Source organism: Pan troglodytes, chromosome 15 (assembly GCF_028858775.2).
Source record: "Pan troglodytes isolate AG18354 chromosome 15, NHGRI_mPanTro3-v2.0_pri, whole genome shotgun sequence".
Taxonomy (NCBI): domain Eukaryota; kingdom Metazoa; phylum Chordata; class Mammalia; order Primates; family Hominidae; genus Pan; species Pan troglodytes.
The window spans coordinates 71,965,607-71,978,195 of record NC_072413.2 but is presented as its reverse complement, the minus strand read 5'-3'; the positions used below and the strand labels follow the sequence as shown (position 1 = coordinate 71,978,195).

Sequence of the window (12,589 nt, the reverse complement as noted above, 5' to 3'; positions counted from 1 at the left end):
GCGGGTCCCGTTCCTCCCGTGTCTCCATGCCGCAGCCAGCGTGGCCGCGGCTACCTTGCCCTCGCCCCCGCTCAGCTTCTGCGGCTCCCGGCACTGCCCTACTCCTTTGGGTTGCATCTCTTTCCTGGCTTTTCACCCTTGCTGATTCTGTAAGGGATAGTGCAGCCAGCGGACGTCCCAGGCCAAATGTTTTTTGATAGGCAGTTGAGGACTTTCCCGAGGGCGGTGGTTGGGGGCGAGGCTGCCAGCCTCCCAAGAGCAGCGGCACGCCAGGGAGCCGGGCGGGGAGGGGAGTGCTGCCACCGAGGTCAGGAGCAGGGTCCTCGGCCTCACTAGGTCCTGGTGGCCGATACTTCCCGCCCACGACCGCCCCCCGGATTTCCATTTGCTAATACCGGTCCGCAGCCTTCTTTCCTGAAAGTTGCATAAAGTTGGAAGCTCTTCAACTTGCCTCCCCGACTCCTGAAATCCCGAATACACCTCTGAAAAGGAGTGTACTCACAAGTATTCTCATTTTTCAATGAGAGTCAGTCAGTGAGTCATTAAGGAAGGTACGGTATTCTGAGTGCCAAGCCAATAGTTAGGAGACTTGTGGTTGAAGCTCTGCTCTGTTATACTCCATTTCAAATTAAAAAGTTTATTTTAAATGTGGTTGTAGATCCTTCGTCACCATTTCTCTAGGGAGGACTTAATCCGTACACTCCTTCCCGATGTCTTTGACCTCTAATTACTCCCCTCCGCCTTGTTTCCCACTTGCATAGTTTCTGTTTCTGAATTTCTGTTTCTTCTGAGGGAACATGCCGATTTGGTAATGATAAGCCTTGTAAACTTTTTTTTTTTTTTTTTTTTTCTGAGAGAGAGTCTCCTGTCACCCAGGCTGGAGTGCAGTGGGGCATCTCGGCTCCCTGCAACCTCCACCTCCTTGGTTCAAGCGATTCTCCTGCCTCAGCCTCCCCAGTAAGTGGGACTACAGGTGCATGCCACCACACCCAGCTAATTTTTGTATTTTTGGTAGAGATGGAGTTTCACCATGCTGGCCAGGCTGGTCTCGAACTCCTGGCCTCAGGTGATCCACCTGCCTCGGCCTCCCAAAGTGTTGAGATTACAGGCGTGGGCCACCGCCCCGGCTGTAAACCTTTTTTTTGAGACAAGAGTTTTGCTCTTGTTGCCCAGGCTGGAGTGCAATGGCGCAATCTCGGCTCACCACAACCTCTGCCTCCCGGGTTCAAGCAATTCTCCTGCCTCAGCCTCCCCAGTAACAGACTACAGGTGCGTGCCACCATGCCCGGCTAATTTTTGTATTTTTGGTAGAGACAGAGTTTCACCATGCTGGCCAGGCTGGTCTTGAACTCCTGGCCTCAGGTGATCCACCCGCCTTGGTCTCCCAAAGTGCTGAGATTTACAGGCATGAGCCACCGCCCCCGGCTGTAAAATTTTTTTTTTTTTTTTTTTTTTGAGACAGAGTTTTGCTCTTGTTGCCCAGGCTGGAGTGCAATGGCACGATCTCGGCTCACCGCAACCTCCACCTCCCAGTTCAAGCGATTCTCCTGCCTCAGCCTCCCGAGTAGCTGGGATTACAGGCACACACCAACATCCCTGGCTAATTTTGTATTTTTAGTAGAGACAGGGTTTCTCCATGTTGGTCAGGCTGGCGTAAACCTTATTATACATACCATCTGCCAGCATGATCATGGCTTTTTCTTTTTCTTTTTTTTTTTTTGAGATGGAGTTTCGCTCTTGTTTCCCAGGCTGGAGTGCAATAGCATGATATCGGCCCACCGCAGCCTCCGCCTCCCGGGTTCAAGCAATTCTCCTGCCTCAGCCTCCCGAGTAGCTGGGAATCCAGGCATGCGCCACCATGCCTGGCTACTTTTGTAATTTTAGTAGACACGGGGTTTCTCCATGTTGGTCAGGCTAGTCTCGAACTTCCAACCTCAGGTGATCCGCCCGCCTTGGCCTACCAAAGTACTGGGATTACAGGCGTGAGCCACCACGCCTGGCAGATCATGGCTTTTTCTGAGTGTATTTCTGGTATACTTTCACACTCCCGTGAGTCCATAGGCGGAATCGCCATATATTGAAGAGTTTATCTCTGATGTAAAATCTATAAAGTTACCATTAATTTTGTATGTGTAAGGTTCTGAAAAAGCACACTGTTGATAAGCTGCAGAAAAGAGAGTAGGGCATCTTCTGTCACAGGCTGTATATTTGGAATTTATTCTAGAAATTGGTAACTTTATAATATGAAAGTCAGTCCAAGACTCCTCATTTGAACATAGGCTTACAGATTAATTTATGAACATAAAAATTTGACTATAACAAGATTATTAATATATGCGTAGTACCTTAGTTATAGTACTTTATAGTTTCTTTTATTGGTTTTTGGGTTTTTTGATGGTTTTTTTGAGATAGGGTCTTACTCTTAACCATGCTGGAGTACAGTGGCAGGATCATGGCTCATTACAGCTTCGACCTCCTAGACTTAAGTGATCCTCCCACCTCAGCCTCTGGCATAGCTGGGACTGTAGGCATGCACCACCATGCCTGGCTAATTTTGTATTTTTTGTAGAGACAGGGTTTTGCCATGTTGCCTAGGCTGGTCTTGAACTCCTGAGCTCAGGTGATCCTCCTGCCTTGGCCTCCCAAAGTGCTGGGATTACAGGCATGAGTCGCCACACTTGGCCTAGTTTATTTTATTGTATTGTATATATTTTTTATTGACTAAGTTTGATTTTGTAGATAAAGCTGTTGTGACATGAATATGGCTCAGGGAAATGCCAAGATTTCATACTCTGGTAGAGGTGGATATAGAGTCTACATTCTTCTGAATCCCCTCATTTTCTACCAAAGAACTGGATGGTGTTACTGTCATCTGCTGGTGAGCAACAACTGATAGTACAGATAGTAGAGTAGGAAGTTGCTATTTAGTAGTTTATCTGGTAGCATTTCCTTCCACAGTTACTGGTAGGTGCCTTTACTATGAAGTTCCAGGAATTATTACTAAATAAATTTTCCTTGTTTCATTGTTTAGAACACTAATGCTTTTAAACTTGGAATAAGCCACTTCATGTTTTGTTGACTTGGTTTTGTAATTCTTTTTCTGTCCAGTTTTCCTTGTTCCTGGTCAACAAAGAAATGTGGAGTGTCTTGGCTGAATCCTCATACAGACAAGATCATTATGGTGCTGTTAGGTAGGACTTGTATCCAGATGTAAGGTAATATCTCCACTAGCTTAAATTTATAAATGTATTTCAAATGTTCCTGAATGGTGGTTTTCTTTTTTTCCTGAATTTAATTCTCTGTTTTTTGCCAAGTGATGTTAATTTTGTCCAACAAGCCATATATAAAATTTAGAACTATTATGTATCAAAATAGATAGAATTTCTGGCTGGTCATGGTGGTTCATGCCTGTAATCCTAACACTTTGGGAGGCCAAGGCAGACGGATTGCTTAAGCCCAGGAGTTCAAGACCAGTCTGGACAACATGGCAAAACCCTGTCTTTACAAAAAATACAAAAATTAGCTGGGTGTGGTGGCATGTACCTGTAGTTCCAGCTACTCAGGAGGCTGAGTTCAGAGGATCACCTGAGCCCAGGGAGGTCATGGCTGCAGTGAGCCATGCCACTGTATTCCAGCCTGAGCAATGGTGTGACTGTTTCTCAAAAAAAAAAAAAAGGGGGGGCGGGGGGTGGGTAGTACTTCTGCTTTTTTCTTCTAGTAGGTCCAAAACTGGGTTTACTTTATAAATTCATCTATAACTTTATTCGGGTTTACCTTAGAGGCCATGTTTCTCTTCATAAATCATTCTTGAAATCACCTTATAGCAGATGGTACTTTATAGGTGGATCAGTCTAAGTGAACAACTTTAGATTTTGTTTCTACATAGCCTTTAGAATCCTGAATAAATATATTATTATCCAAACTGTTTCTTATGGGAGTTACTTTCTTTTTTTTTTTTTTGAGAGGTAGTCTTGCTCTGTCGCCCAGGCTGGAGTGCAGTGGCACAATCTTGTCTCACTTCAACTCTGCCTCCCAGGTTCAAGCAATTCTCCTGCCTCAGCCTCCCGAGTAGCTGGGATTACAGATGCCTGCCACCATGCCCGGCTAATTTTTGTATTTTAGTAGAGACAGGGTTTCACCCCCATGTTGGCCAGGCTGGTCTTGAACTCCTCACTTCAAGTGATCTGCCTGCCTTGGCTTCCCAAAGTGCTGAGATTACAGGCTTGAGCCACCACACCTGGCCAGGAGTTACTTTCATCCTGCTTTTTTATTGCATGTGCTGCAAATATAGAATTCTACTAAATTGACATTTTCTCGTGATATTAAGACTAGTTCACATCTCTGCAGGGGCATTTTAAGAAATCCTGGTGGTCAAGGATTTAATCTTATCACTTTTAGATAAATTTTTAAAAATTTAAAACATTCAATGTTTTACTTATATACAAGATATATTACCACAGATAATTATTTGTTTATTTATTTGTTAATGAATGACAGGGTCTCACTATGTCACCCAGGCTGGAGTGCAGTGGTGCAATCATGACTCACTGCAGCCTTAACCTTCTGGGGTCAAGCAATTCTCCCATGTCAGTCTCCTGAGTAGCTAGGAGCACAGGCTTGTGCCACCATGCCCAGCTAACTTTTTTTTTTTTTGTGGGGTGAGTAAAGACTGGATCTCACTCTGTTGCTACTGGGCTCAAATGGTTCTCCTACCTCAGGCCCCCAAAGTGCTGGGATTATAGTTGTGAGCCACTATGCTTGGCCATATATTTTTGAAATGGGGTTTTGTTATGTTGCCCAGGCTGAACTTAAGCTCCTGAGCTCAAGAGATCAGCTTCCCAAGTAGCTGGGACTACAGGCGTGCACCACTATGCCTACAAATAATCATTAACTACTGTTACTTTATTTGCAAAATATCCCATTTTTATTAGTTGTCCATCCCAACAGAGCCACAGACTAAAAGTTCTCTAAGAAAACTTACCTGGACTGGGCACAGTGACTCACATCTATAATCCTAGCATTTTGGGAGGCCGAGGTAGGAGGATTGCTTGAGCCTAGGATTTTGAGACCGGCCTGGACAACATAACAAGACCCTGTCTCTATTTTTTAAAAAAAGCAATGAAAAATTACCTAAGTTTTAGGCCCACTTGTGTGCATTTTTATATCATGGATCTGTCAAATGTTCATTCATTTAAGAAACATTTAATGAATACCAACTGTATAACAGCCTGTCTGATAACTTCATGGGTACAGTAAGGAACAAGAGAAGGCCCTTGCCCTCAAATTGTTTACAGTCAGATGTATAAAGCTCTGACCTGGATGTTGATCTCTGAGAATATACAACCTTATTGTCACCCATACACAAACACTTAACAGTAAACAGTACCAAGCAGGGATTGATAAAGGAGAGATGGCGTAGACCAGGGGTGTCCAATCTTTTGGCTTCTTTGGGCTGCATTGGAAGAAGAAGAATTGTCTTGGGTCACACATAAAATATACTAACACTAATGATAGCTGATGAGCTTAAAAAAAATCACAAAAAAAGATCTCATAATATTTTAAGAAAGTTTACAAATTTGTGTTGGGCTGCATTCAAAGCCATCCTGGGCTACATGCGGCCCATGGGCTGTGGGTTTTGACTAAGCTTGGCCCAAACCCTAGGTGCCATAGAATTTCGAGGCATTTAAGACTGTCGTAGTCAGGGAAAGTTTATAGAAGGAGATGGACTGAAAGGAGAGGGAAGTTCCTCTGGGAAGTTAGAACAATGTGAGCACAATTCAGAGTATGCTTAAAATAGGGAGTAGTTTAGCATTGGTTCCTAAAGTGTGGTCCACAGACCGGTAACATCAGCATCACCTGGTAACTTATTAGAACTACGGTTTCACAGGCCCCACCTGAGACCTACTGATTCAGAAATACTGGCAATGAGGCCCAGCAATCTATGCCCTCCAGGTGGTTCTGATGCGTGCTAAAGTTTCAGAACCACTAGACTAGAGCAGAGGGTTATTGTATGGAACAAGTAGGCAAAACATTCTAAAAAGGTAGGCTGGGAACTCACTGTGAATGACTTAGAATGTCAGACAGGGAGTTTGTCTTTTATCCTGCAGACTAGAGGCCCCAGCTTGTGACTTGAGGGCTGGACTTGGCTCATAGAATGTGTTTCGTTTGGCCTGAATGGTAGGTTTTTGGGGGTTTTTTAATGGAATTAGTTGTCATCATTTAAAAATCAGCAGATTTTACAAAGAAATCTATGCTTTCAGCTTACCTTGAAAAATCAGAAGACCTGGCAGTATGGAGCCTACATTCCATTATGGTAGCAGTTGGTGGGAATAGCAAGAAGCTGCCCCTTTAGATGGGACACATGCTCTCCAGTTTACTGCAATCCCCCACCGGTTCCTTTTGTCTTACACACACCTTTACTCATTTATATTTCCTGCCTGGTCCCTGTAGGTGTTTGAGTTTGTAACTTCTGTTGTGGACAGTGGGACATTAATGAAAATTTTGAGAAGCAGAGTGATGAGATTTATGTATTTGTTAATTTATTTAACAAACATTAATTAAACATATATGCCAGATTGTACTCTGTTAAGTAATCAGTGTTCAAAGATGAATGAGTCCCAGCTGGGACCGGTGGCTCATGCCTATAATCCCAGCACTTTAGGAGGCGAAGTCTGGTGGATCACTTGAGGTCAGGAGTTCAAGACCAGCCTGGCCAACATAATGAAACCCCCCCCCCTCTCTACTAAAAATAAAAAATTAGCCGGGGATGGTGGTGGGCACGTGTAATCCCAGCTACTTGGGAGGCTGAGGTGGGAGAATTGCTTGAACCCAGGAGGCGGAGGTTGCAGTGAGCCGAGATCATGCCATTGCACTCCAGCCTGGGTGACAGAGTGAGACTCCATCTCAAAAAAATAAAAATAAATAAAATACATGTTTACTTTGGAGACCTTATAGTTAGAATTTATAACATGGGTTGTGTGAGTCAAATCCATAATTCAAATCCTGTCTTGAATGTGTAATCTTCAGATTTATGTTGCATAGGTAAGTTTAACTTTTTTGTTCCTGAGGGAATAGAAAATAATATATAAACTCAAATTCTTAAGTGATTCTTTCACCTCAGCCTCCCAAAGTGCTGGGAGTATAGGCGTGAGCCACCAAGCCCCCATCTGCTTGGTCCCTTTTAACCACATACTCGTGCATGTAATAGTAAGTAGCCACTCATTGATCATACTGTGGAACATATGGCTGGCATTTTAACAGCAAAAAAAGACCTCACATCTCGGCTCACTGCAACCTCGACTTCCCATATTCAAGCAATCCTCCTGTCTCAGCCTCCCAAGTAGCTGGGACTACAGGCACATGCCACCACACCTGGCTAATTTTTTTTATATTTTGTAGAGATGGAGTTTCGCCACATTGCCCAGGTTGGTCACAAACTCCTGAGCTCAAGCTGTCTGCCTGCCTTGACTTCCCAAAGTGCTAGGATTATAGGCGTGAGTTGCTGCGCCCAGTCTGTGTACTTTACTTATGAATTAGCTCCTTGGTCATTGCCTTCTCCGCCTTTACACACACATATACACCAGCTTCTAGAGGGAGTGTGACTTGCTTCTCTTGCTGTTGGTGACTTTTTAAATGAGCTGGATGTGTGGTAAAGTGGCTGAGGTTGTAGTTTGAGTGAGAAGAAAGTGTAGGGGAGGAGAAAGAGCTGAAGGGCATTAGACTACAACTCAGGAGATGAGCTTGGTGATCTGGGTTCCAAAGCCTGAAAAGATTAGAAATGAAAATGTAGAAGAGATAACTGAGTCAAAAATAGGCATACTGACAGCAGAGAAAAAGAGGAAACTGTTCTTATAATTATTCATGTGCATCTTACACAGGTTGAAAAAGTGATATAATAAAGGAACCAAGGAGAAAATTCAGAAGGAAAGAAAAAATTGGTAAGTAACATATATAAGTAATACTTCACTTTTTCATAGGTCAGATTTCTGCAAATTCTGCTTTGTTGTTCCTAGCTGAGAGCTCACAGTAGATGGAAAAGGGTCTATAAGGCACTGAAAGAGCTGTCACAAAGTGCAGTACCCTTATTCTGTTGGAGAGGTCTTCATTTGCTTATGTTGACATGAAATTCTAATAATTATGGCTTCCTGATTTACATCCTACAACAGATTTAAAAAGAAAATTAGGAGGTAATGGTGGTTTATTGAAGGAGCTGGGCACATGACAGTACTGATCAGTGATAATAGATAGCATGATGTCAGAAAAAACTAGTTCAAAAAGGATAGCAATCTGGGACCATTTGGTGACAGAAGGGCAAACAGTCCTATAGACCTACTGTAGCCCTTGGAAGCATCTCAGGTTTACAGGAAAATATAACTGATAATCATAATCATGACTCTGAACTATAAATAAAAGTGGTATTCCCTGTAGGAAATTATATAATTCACAATGGAAACACTTTTTTTTTTCTTTTTTTTGAGATGGAGTTTCGCTCTTGTTGCCCAGGCTGGAGTGCAATGGCTCGATCACGGCTTACTGCAACCTCTGCCTCCTGGGTTCAAGCGATTCTCCTGCCTCAGCCTCCCGAGTAGTTGGGATTACAAGCATGGGGCACCATGCCTGACTAATTTTGTATTTTTAGTAGAGACAGGGTTTCTCCATGTTGGTCAGGCTGGTCTCGAACTCCCGACCTCAGGTGATCTGCCCACCTTGGCCTCCCAAAGTGCTGGGATTACAGGCGTGAGCCACTGCGCCTGGCTGAAAACACTTTTACCAAACACTAAGTGTTACAGTGGAGCCAGGTGCAGTGGCTCATACTTGTAATCCCTTGAGAGGTTTGGGACTTGGGAGGCTGAGGCTGGTGGATCACTTGAGGCCAGGAGTTTGAGACTGTCCTGGGCAACATAGCGAGACTCCTTTCTCTATAAAAAAATTGAAAACACGGCTGGGTGCGGTGGCTCACGCCTGTAATCCCAGCACTTTGAGAGGCCGAGGCAGGCGGATCACGAGATCAGGAGATCGAGACCATCCTGGCTAACACGGTGAAACCCTGTCTCCCTAAAAATACAAAAAATTAGCTGGGCGTGGTGGTGGGCACCTGTAGTCCCTGCTACTCGGGAGGCTGTGGCAGGAGAATGGCTTGAACCCAGGAGGTGGAGCTTGCAATGAGCCGAGATCATGCCACTGCACTCCATCCAGCCTGGGCGACAGAGCGAGACTCCGTCTCAAAAAAAAAAAAAAAAAAAAAATAGAAAACATGCAAAAATTATCTGGGTGCAGTGGTTCATGCCTGAAGTCCCAGCCCTCTGGGAGGTTGAGGCGGGAGGATTGCAGGAGTTTAAGGCCGCAGTGAGCTGTGATTGCTCCACTGCAGCCTGGGTGACAGAGCAAGACCTTGTCAATAAAATTAAATTTTTTTTAAAACCCCAGGTTTTTTTGGTATTTAGAAGGAAAGCATTTTAAAGGCACATTTGGTGGGGGAAAGACAAATTTGGGAAAATGTAATTATGGGGAACCCCCATTCCTTCCTTTCTACATGAAACTATCATTGTAATATTTTTATCTTTGGCATGTTTTTCATTTTGATTTAACATGTTTGAAGCAGTAGCTATTTTTCAGTTGATAACAAGAAAGGGAAAATGTTTTTATTCTCTTCCCACAGTTAAAATCCAATATAAACGGTGCCCAGTGGCACTGATCCTAGTGGCAGTTACTCTTCTGTAAATAGTGCCTCCCACAATGGATATGGGTTTGGAGGCAGACAGAGCTTATCACCTCAGATTTTCATTCTGATTTTTCACTGGGGCAATATGAACCCCCACCTGAATGACAGTATCTTCTTATCTAAAGGACTTTGATTCTTAATGAATGGGCAAGAAAAGACCTTCTGGTTTGTGAAGAAAAAGAGGCAACAATAGCAACAGCTTTCCTCCAAGTGATTATTGTAGCGAAGTCAAGCCTGAAACAATGGAGAATGAAGTCATGCCTGACTCATTTTGTTATTACACCCAAATGAGTTCATTGTACAGAATGGGCCTTTTTGACACGTGTCTAATGATATTTTGATGAAAATGAAATAATGATATTTTGATGAAAATGAAATAATACACATAAAAAATGACCTGTTTACAGGAAAGACTGATGTATTTGTTGATAACTACCAGTGACATCAATTCTCATTTCTTTATTGGCAGTTACAGTATTTGAATTTAGGGTTAGACCATAAAGGATATATCCAGCCAGGCATGGTGGTATAAGCCTATAATTCCAGCTAGTCGGAAGGCTGAGGCAGGAGGATCACTAGAACTCAGGAGTTTGAGACCAGTCTGGGCACAAGAAGACCCTGTCTTAAGAAAGAAAAAATAAAAAAGTCTAGGCCAGGCGCAGTGGCTCATGCCTGTAATCCCAGCACTTTGGGAGGCCGAGGCGGGTGGATCATGAGGTCAGGAGATCGAGACCCTCCTGGCTAACACTGTGAAACCCCATCTCTACTAAAAATACAAAAAAAGTTAGCCGGGCATGGTGGCAGGCACCCATCGTCCTAGCTACTTGGGAGGCTGAGGCAGGAGAATGGTGGCGTGAACCTGCGGGAGGCGGAGGTTGTAGTGAGCCAAGATCGTGCCACTGCACTCCAGCCTGGGCGACAGAGCGAGACTCCATCTCGAAAAAAAAAAAAAAAGAAAAAAGAAAAAAATAATAATAAATAATAAAAAATAAAAGGCTATATCATTTGACTAGCCGTCTGATCAGTGAATCTGTTCTGGAAACATGATCAGATTTGGAGCAAAGACCCTTCCCTCCCTACCAGTTTGAGACAGCTCATATTGTTGGAACTTAATTCTGTTCAATCTCTGCCCCAGGAGGTTCCATGCTCACTGGTCTTATTATATGTAAGTCTTTGACAATGATTTAAGAAAAGCTGAGTTAAAAAAAAAATTTTTTTTCTTTGTCTGGGGGTGGTGGCTTATGCTTGTAATCCCAGCACTTTGGAAGGCTAAGGTGGACGCATCACTTGAGGTCAGGAGTTCAAAACCAGTGTGGCCAACATAGTGAAACCCCACCTTTACTAAAAAATACAAAAAAATTAGCTGAGCATGGTGGCGGGTGCCTATAATCCCAGCTTCTGGAGAGGCTGAGGCAGGATAATCACTTGAACCTGGGAGGTGCAGGTTGCAGTGAGCCAAGATCACACCAGTGCGCTCCAGCCTCAGTGACAGAGTGAGACTCCATCTCAAAAAAAAAAAAAATTTTTTTTGTTTTCAACACAAGGTCTCACTCTGTCACCAAGGCTGGAGTACAGTGGTGCAATCGCAGCTCACGGCAGCTTCAAACTCCTGGGCTCAAGCGATCCTCCTGCCTCACCCTCCCGAGTAGCTGAGGCTACAGGTGTGTGTCACCATGCTCAGCTCAAAAGCTGACTTTTAAATAAACCTTTTTATTAGTTTTATTGACTTGAAAAATATTGCTATAAAATTTTTCTATGGTTTTCAAATCTGTTCCAGTTGTCAGTCTTGTCCCTTTTCACCAAATACCTCTTCAGTACCTAATTTTTTTTTTTTCCAAGGTGGAGTCTTGCTCTGTCACCTAGACTGGAGTGCAGTGGCGTGATCTCAGCTCACTGCAACCTCTGCCTCTTGGGTTCAAGCAATTTATTCTGCCACGGCCTCCTGAGTAGCTGAGACTACAGGCATGCGCCAGCATGCCCAGCTAATTTTTTATATTTTTAGTAGAGACGGGGTTTCACCATGTTAGCCAGGATGGTCTTGATTTCCTGACCTCGTGATCCGCCCTCCTTGACCTCCCAAAGTGCTGGGATTACAGGCGTGAGCCACTGCGCCCGGCCATACCTAATTTTTTTTTAAGAGACAGGATCTTGCTATGTTAGCTTGGCTGGCCTTGAACTTCTAGGCTCAAGTGATCCTCCTGAGTAGCTGGGACTACAGGTGTGTGCCACCATGCCCAGCTAGTACCTAATTGTTAATGCTACCTGATATGATTGGAAGTTTTTTCTGTATGTAGCATAAAGTTTCTATTCTGCCAATACAAGTATTTTCTTTCATTCTGTATCTTTGTTGATTTAGTGTTTAATTTCAGATTTATTATTTAATTCTTAACTGATATGTATCTTCAAAACAAATACAGTGACTCATTTATTTTCTTCCTACTCTTTCTTAACTGTATCTGACTTTTAGTTGAATAATAGGTGTGGTAGCTCAGGCCTGTAATCCTAATGCTTTGGGAGACTGAGGTGGGAGGATCTCATGAAGCCAGGGGTTTGAGACCAGCCTGGGCAACATAGCAAGACTCCATCTCTATAAAAAATTTGAAAATTCACTGGGCATGGTGGCTCATTCCTGTAGTCTAGCTAGTCAGGAGGCTAAGGCAAGAGGATCATTTGAGCCCAGGAGGTGAAGGTTGCAGTGAGCTGTGTTTGCACCACTGCACTTGAGCCTAGGTGATAAAGCAAGACATCTTCTCATTAAAAAAAAAAAAAAAAAAAGGGCCGGGTGCGGTGGCTCACGCCTGTAATATCAGCACTTTGGGAGGCCGAGGCAGGCGGACCACGAGGTCAGGAGATCGAGACCATCCTGGC

General features: G+C 43.7%; 1 protein-coding gene across 25 annotated transcripts in view; it reads left to right on the top strand.

The window, feature by feature from the left end:
* Positions 1-12,589, top strand: part of ENTPD5 (ectonucleoside triphosphate diphosphohydrolase 5 (inactive)) — a 58,233-nt gene that overhangs the window by 314 nt on the left and 45,330 nt on the right. For 14 of the 25 annotated variants that reach the window (XM_063793695.1, XM_054666694.2, XM_063793697.1 and 11 more), the window contains exons 2-3: positions 3,109-3,215; positions 7,878-7,937. The gene's annotated coding sequence lies outside the window, so the exon portion shown is untranslated. Of the gene's footprint in view, positions 1-283; positions 552-3,108; positions 3,216-7,877; positions 7,938-12,589 lie in introns of those variants that run through there. The other 11 variants (XM_063793698.1, XM_054666689.2, XM_063793694.1 and 8 more) reach the window with 6 other exon arrangements.